Source organism: Ischnura elegans, chromosome 8 (genome assembly GCF_921293095.1).
Source record: "Ischnura elegans chromosome 8, ioIscEleg1.1, whole genome shotgun sequence".
NCBI lineage: Eukaryota > Metazoa > Arthropoda > Insecta > Odonata > Coenagrionidae > Ischnura > Ischnura elegans.
Window position 1 is genome coordinate 107,012,683 of NC_060253.1, and position 7,866 is coordinate 107,020,548.

General features: G+C 37.4%; 1 long non-coding RNA gene across 1 annotated transcript; it reads right to left on the reverse strand.

Annotated features, from left to right (window-relative positions):
* Nucleotides 1–2,114: 2,114 nt before the first annotated feature.
* LOC124164020 lies at nucleotides 2,115–2,565 on the reverse strand. Its single transcript, XR_006865934.1, has 2 exons — nucleotides 2,478–2,565; nucleotides 2,115–2,367 (listed from the first exon to the last, which is right to left on the reverse strand). It is a non-coding gene; the product is annotated as an uncharacterized LOC124164020 (long non-coding RNA).
* Nucleotides 2,566–7,866: the final 5,301 nt, after the last annotated feature.

Genomic DNA, 7,866 nt, shown 5'->3' on the forward strand with positions numbered 1-7,866 from the left:
TAGCCTTTTTCCCCGCCCCCCTTTCCTAAGGATTACCAATATTACTATTTATTAACAACTCGGGCCAATGACCCGTTATCATAGTTGATATCCATTACGGTTCGCTAGGGTGAAAACACTAAAAAAAAATAATTGAGTAATACAAAGCACATTTATTAAGATTTCTTGCATATTACATTGTGATCACACTGCAGTAGCCTTTGACACAGAACAATAAAATGATACAAAACAATTATACAAAAAGATGGGATTATATCCACAAATGTGAAGTAACAATCAAATGTGCAACAGAAAAGTTTGAGAACTGCACCTCAACATTAATAATGAAATGAATCCCTAAGGGTGCTATTCGTAGACGGCACTTTAAGCTAAAGTATACATTAGCTGGGCTAAAGTCTACTTTAGCCAGGCTAAAGTCTGCTTTCTCTGTTTCATAAACACCACTTTAGAAGAAAAATGGCAGAATTGTCACTTTACCGTAAAGTGCCCAACCGGAGCTCACTTAGGGTAAAGTGTTCTTTACGGATGAATAAATATGGCTGCTTTTGAAGTTGAAATATGAAGATATTTGGGTTACGGAAATTAATAGGAATTAATTCTTTGGTGAGACTCAGCAGAAGACAGGCATATTTCAAGAAATAACCAGACACGTAATGTGTCTCTCTTTCCGGAAAATATATCGAGTCAGTATTGCTGGAGATGACCCATTACTTCTGCAGTTGAACTCTATTAGTTGTTATACTACCTAGGACATTTTTACGATTATGTGATAATTACAGCACAGTAAGTGGTTGAATAGGTTGGCATAATTTGTGTTGATTTTTAAAACAAGCTAATTATGTTCTTAGGTTATGCATGTGTTTATATTCTAGAATTTCCCCCTAGAAATGATAGCAAATTTCTGTTTATATTGGAGCCAATGGTCCTCTTAAGCAGACTTGATTTTCATATCGTTTGGCAAACCAAATGCTATTTTCTAAACATTTCATTGTATTTTAAGCGTTTTCATTCCATAATTGCTTTATGTACTCTTTCCACATGCCTCCATATTATGTTAACATTTTCTTGTTTCTGTCATTTTGAAACTAGAGAGTTTTTGTTTCGTTTTTCGATTAGTCATTTGAATGTTTACAATGATGAAATAGTATCTTGCCATGAAAGGCAGCAATAAATAAGTAAAACATACTTTCCCTCATAGTCATATTATCTGCAGCTAAGCAATATTTTATCGAGGATGTATATACATACAGCCGCATACATCAACATCCCAAGAATTAAAATACTGGTAAGAACAAAAAAATTCAATAAACACCAATACCTACTTCAAAATATGCGTCCACCTGAGACAACCACTGATTGGAAAATCTTCAAATTGATTACTACAGTTTCATGTTAACGTGAGAGAATTTCACTATTTCACCCACCTTCAATGAACTTATACCATCAAACTTCGACTAACATGTAGTCCAAACAACCGTGTGCAGTTAAACAGGCAAGATTATCATAAAATGATGTGAAAATATCAGCATTTGTATCTTTACTTTGCTGAAAACATCGAAGTGCATTTCCAATGCAGGAAGCTAATTAAAAGTGAGCTTTTATTCACCTAACTCAGTCATTATCATACAAAAAAGTTAGTGGGGAAAAGCTTCGGACAACGCAGTATTAATTTACATCTGCACACAAAATGAGAGAACGAGAAAATGTAGCTTAATAAAATCTTTGCACAATACAACATGGAAACCTAGTCCCCAAAAACCTGTAAACAACTTAGCAATTCATATCCTGAGTCAATTTTTTGTTAACCTTTATGAAGCGTTCATTGCCAACACTCAAAATTTCAATGCCTGATCGAGACTTAAGCAGCTAGTTCCACTTTATAAAGTGAGATCCTGGGGATGCCTTTGAAGTGAACTTTAGCTAAACTCTCACTTTACCGTAAAGAGACTTTGTAAAGTGAGGAATTTTAGTGTCTCTATGAATCGCACCCTTAAATGCTTTTTTACCCCAAAAACACTTTGTATGGCACTGCATAACATAATAAATAAAAATGTAAATGAAATACAAAGATTTCTTAAAAATCTAATGGCACAATTAAGTGGTCATGATTCTAATTGGTTACGCATCATTGTAATTCCAAATACATACAGCTACACCATTGATATGAAAACACTGACTATAAGATGGCCTGTAGGCAAAGATAAGGAATACCTTAGATGTACACCATGGCAATGTCAAAAATTTTACTTTTGCATATTTTCCTATCAAGGTTATTAATTTGGTTAAGAGCAAAGCTTCATTTCCATGTCCATTGCCGCAGGAGAAATCTGCAGGTTGAACCACTTCAGCAACTTCAGTTTCAAGATACTGTCAGAGCAAACAAAAAATATATAAAAATATGTCACCCAATAAAAAGCAGGTACTCATAAAGATGAATGCGAAAGTACATTAGCAATCCCATCAAGTTGATTACATACCTCTAAGCTCCATGCCTTGGAATGTTAGAAATCCAATGGAATTTTTCAATATTCAATCCCATTCATCAGTTTAACTGCTCCATTATCCTGATCTAAGGTTTCACATTGTACTTGGGTGATGAATGACATCAATTCAGATACTGTCAAGGTAAAAAAAAAGATAAATGACAATATGTTACCTGGTAAAAGAGAGATGGCCATAGATATGAATATCAAAGTACATAGTCAATTCCATCAAGTTCAACACGAGCCATTCCATATCAATGCAAAATAAAGTGTTTACCTCACCATTTTAGATTTTGTGGAAATTTGTTACGATGATTGCAAGTGCTGGAGCAATAATTACCAAATTTTCAATTTTTTATCTGAAGCAGTTACAGAAATATGGCTAAGTAATATTTTCATAAACTGACAAAAAAGGGAGAACAAATATTTTTCATCACTCTTTGTGCTGTCTTAATTGAGCTGCAGAGATGGGAAAGGTGTCATATACCAACATTTTGTACACTATTTCCAGTGAGATACAAGTATTAGATAGAAAGTTTTGCAGAAGGGTTATGCAACATTCTTTCAAGTTCTCTGCTGTATTTATCCATCTGAAGATGGCATGTATAGCAGGCATTCCAGTCTGCTTCTTCAGGCTGGAAGTCAAGGTTCAAATGAAAAAAAATGTCAACTGAATTAAAAAATCAGCTTGAGTTGACATAAATAAAATGGACGAGTGCCTATTCAGAAACACCTAAAGTGGGGGAACTTGAAAATTTGGAGAGTGAAATGTTTCAAATTTGATGACTCTTGACATTTAAAGAATATTCTTTTGACAGGTGGAACATCTAAATTAAGTCATAACTTAGGAGTTTGAGACATAATGCAAAAGAACCTCTGATGATAAAATAGATGCACATGACTAAGGGCCTATCTGAGGCTTTCTGAGTCCGTACTTCACAAGACTTAATCTACAACCAGATAATGAACGACTATCTTGTTTCTCTGTTGGTGAGACTTTTTCCTTACATTTTTATTGAAGATAAAATTAAGTACCACATGGCTAAGCTATTACATTATGTCATGATGATGATCAAATCTGTTGAGTGATTCATTTATTAGCTTAATTATTAGCTGGACTGAGTGGCCACACCCCACTTGTGAATATTCAACTCAACAAATCATAAAATGAATGAGTGACAATGCCAAGCAAAATGTGGCATAGAAAATAACTTAAGTAATAACAAGCAATGCAGTGTAAAATAGCATTTCAACTGATCACCAATTGATTGAAACATACGTACATAATTCTGAATATTGCCCTTGAGAAACTGTTACACCTAAAACTTTGCAAGACTCCCTTGAAGTAAATTTAAATTTAACATGTTCCACTCTGACTGTAAAATTCAGTTCATTACTGTAACCTTACTCAGACTAGATCATTTAATGTGATCTGTAAAACTGGAATTAGCATAAAATAACCTGCAACATGGCCTCCATTAGGCAACCAGCTCTCTAGCTCCATTAGGACTGCCACAAGTATAGCTGAAACAACACCATTAATGTATGAGCCAGTTTTTCCAAACATAAGAATTCTTATTCCATAAAGAAACTTATATCAATTTTAAAATTTGGTAGATATTTAGTATCAGAACCAGCTATGGGTGTACCACTTTTGAACAATATTAAAATTACGATTTTTCAACAGTAAAGGGCACCCAACAGTTCAGAACCTCAATCATACAAATCCAATGTCTCACGATAGAAGAGGATAATGAATGAAACCATTGACTACACAGCGAAGAAAAAAAGTTCTACTAGAGAAAGACTCCAGTTCAGATCAAAGGGGATGTAATCGTAAAATTAAATTTCAAAGATCATTACCTATTCCATTGCGTTGAAATTTATCCAAAAATCACACCCCAACATGATAGAAATCCAAGAGCATTTTACAACAGATCTTGCCAATATTCACTTAACCATGTCCAGCATACAAAGCCAATGTCCCATGCTATACGTGACTGATGAATTATAGCATAAATTTCACTGTGAAGAAAAAAAAAAAGATAGGTTCCCATTCGAAGAGGTCATATTCATAGAATGTAATTAGAGTTCTTACCTATTTCATTGAGTTGATCTTTATCCAACATTCACACCTCAACGTGATAGAAATTGAAGAGCTTTTTTCAATAGAATACGCCAATTTTCACTTGACAAAATACACGTCCAATGTCTCATGCTATATGTGATTGATGAATAATAGCATATATTACACTATGAAGAAAAAAAGCAAATGGGATAAGGTGCACAATCAAAGAGGTTCTAGTCATAGAATTTAATTAAAATAATTACCTATTCCATAGAGTTGACCACGTCCAACATTCACACCTCAACATGATAGAAATTCAATTCAAGGGCACATCCTTCCTTACTCAAATATCGAACATCCATAATTATTTCCACTTATTTTCATGTTTTAATTGTCCAGATAACGAGATAACTGAGTAATACTGGTAATACCTCGAGCAAAACGAATGTTTCTGTCAACAAAAACATAGGCAGGTAAAGCAACTGCACAATGTTCGCATAGTACAGTGGCGTAGGTTACTTTTGCACAATATGCATTAATCCGTATAAAATATCGTTCATATGTATCCGCAGATAACATTACACAATATTAAAATATGTTTCTTCCGCTGCACTGCTCTTTATTTTGCCAATGAAAAGTAATTCACACTAAAAGGATTATGTTGGTAATAGCATGAAGGATATCGAATAGGATGCTGAACTTGATGAATTTTCACTAGCGCCCCAGGTCTTCACGCGGTGTCTTATCCACAACATTAGGTAAGCCGGCGGCCTATACTTCTTTCACGGCCTTGTTGTCGAAGCTTTAATGATATCTTCGGGCCCAGAATTCACTCTCCTAGCATTTTTCGTCTAGAAACGGAGAATTGAAGCAGGTAGGCCAAAAAAGGTCAGTTGGTGCGACGAGGTAGGGATGAAACACGCTTCAATTGTTTTCGTGTGATTTCATATTTTCCTTAGAAGACAATGATTTATGATCCGTTTGATTTCGGATACGAAAAAACAACAATAGAGGCACGGGCTGATGGACGGCCAAAGGTGGTTTTCTGAAATCCGCGACGTTGTTACTTTTGACGTGGTTATTACGTTATTATCCTACGGCGCTGAGATTCCCCCGATGATTGTTTAATCTCTTGGGAAGAGTCACACTATGTGCCAGTCGTATTTTGCCTTTTTTATTTTCTGGCTGAAAATCCTGGCCACGGCTGAAATTCTACTCGTAACCTCTGCGAGAGCTTTCAAGCAAAATGGTTCATGAGTAGGACAAGAATCGCATGCGACGGCGCATTCGAAGAGAGAATCGGAACTCTATCCACCCTGATGGGGTGTTGCATTCACTGAAGCTATTATTTAAAATTTCGGATCCAGATCCGATGTCTTCCGCGACTTCGGATCCGATGTATCCGATGAAGGGCAATATCCGCGGATATTTGGGTCCGAGGTATCCGATCTAACCATCCCTAAAAATAACAGTAGCAGCGGTGGCTAAACAATAATGTAGCGTTCATTGCGTCCATACATACCAGAGCAGCCTGGCGGGTGCGCGGTGGCGGCCGGAGGCAACCTGTCGAGTCCGCCCGGAGGCCGCGGCGGCTTATGCCAAGCAAGTATCAACTTTCTCAAGGGTTGCATTGATGAAACTGGGCTATACAAACGCGAATGTGTCTAAAAATTTTATTATTGACGCAGACGCGTGTTTGTCTAAACAAAGTTACATATATAAAAAACCCGCTCTCAGCGCGTATTTATAACAAACTTTTTTCGCAGGAGAACTCGCCGTCTGCACGTTTTTATTATCATCAGACTTCCAATACCATTCAAAATTTAAAAAAATATATTTCGATCTATTATACTTTAAAATTGGTGGTCCAGATGAATTCTCCGAATGTGATTCATAATGCCACTCTTGCCGACATTTTCAAGTTTCCGAGGCCTCTTAGGCATGTTCGTCGCAGCACCCGCGTGCCGGGCGTATCCTCCGCGCGGGGAAGGCTGACACCGCGGCCGCTTAGGTGTATGGCAGCCTTTATGCCCCAAACTTATAGTCTATGCTCAAAACATTTATCTTCCTGGAATCGATGGAATCGGAATCGACTTTAGGCGATCGATTCTCGATTCCGATTCCGTTCCCTAGAATCGGTGGAATCGAGAATCGACATTTGGAATCGACTCATCCCTAAAAGGAACCATTAAAAATGCAGAGATATTGGAAGGATATAGACTGTCCGATCATAAAAACTCTAAATATTGCCCTTTTCACGTTTTGGTAATTTTTTTAAGAAGAACCTATCCAATAAATTAATAAAATAACTTCCACGTTCGTATCGGCATCGTCAGACAATTCCGTGAAGACGCTCTTCTGAGTCGTCGGGGTTGTGGAAAATCCCATTCGTTTCTAATGATTGCCTCCAAGTCGAATCGGACAATATCCAATACTCCGCCTGAGCATTCCGAGGGTGCATTTTCTGGTTGTGCGGGGCATAGCAGTCATCGAACGCCCTCTCGGCCTCTTGACGGCTATCGGTAAGCGGGCCAGACTGCATGCAGCTCCTTATTGTTGGCAGTCGGGATGGTAAGGAGAGAGTTGGTCGTGTGACTGTCTTTTGTTTGACGCCAGCTCTCAAGAATGTCGTCATTTTCTCCACTTTTGGAAGGTCCTCTGCCACCCTATTATACATTATCTTTACGAACACCATTCAACTAGAGTTCTCCTATTCAATGTTTCAGGAGTGTTCACGTTGAATTAGACGGACCCCAGTCCTTCCCCACCATGTCCCCTTTCCACCCAACAGACGGCTCTAGATGTGTATATAAGGCAAAGAGCGGTCTCTTTTAATTCTCAATGGTTCTTCATTCGCCGTGCTGTTAACATACGCGAGTGCTGCCGGAAATCGTTATGAAGAAGTTGAAACGTTGGTGTGTCTGCGGATTCCTGGACATCGTGGTTGCCTCGCTTCCTGCTTTCGAAATGTAAGTCGATCATTAAATGCCGAAGAACAAGAATTATTTCAATTGTCTGCAGTAATTTATATGGAAATATTTGAGATTGTGATATGTTTATCGTGTATACTCGTGAATATTTGGGCTTTCACTCCGTAGTGTCTATTAATCTCTGCCAATGTCATGGGCCTTACTACTACTCTCATATTTAATGATTCTTATATAATCCATATCGAATGATTCAGTTAGTATTTAATAATTGTATTGTAGCACCGAGTTCAAATTAGGTATTGAAATTCATTCAATCCATTCATTTCAGGCAACTGTGGCTCATCGCGTCTCGGTCTGTTCCTCAGTCTTCTACTTATTAATTAAC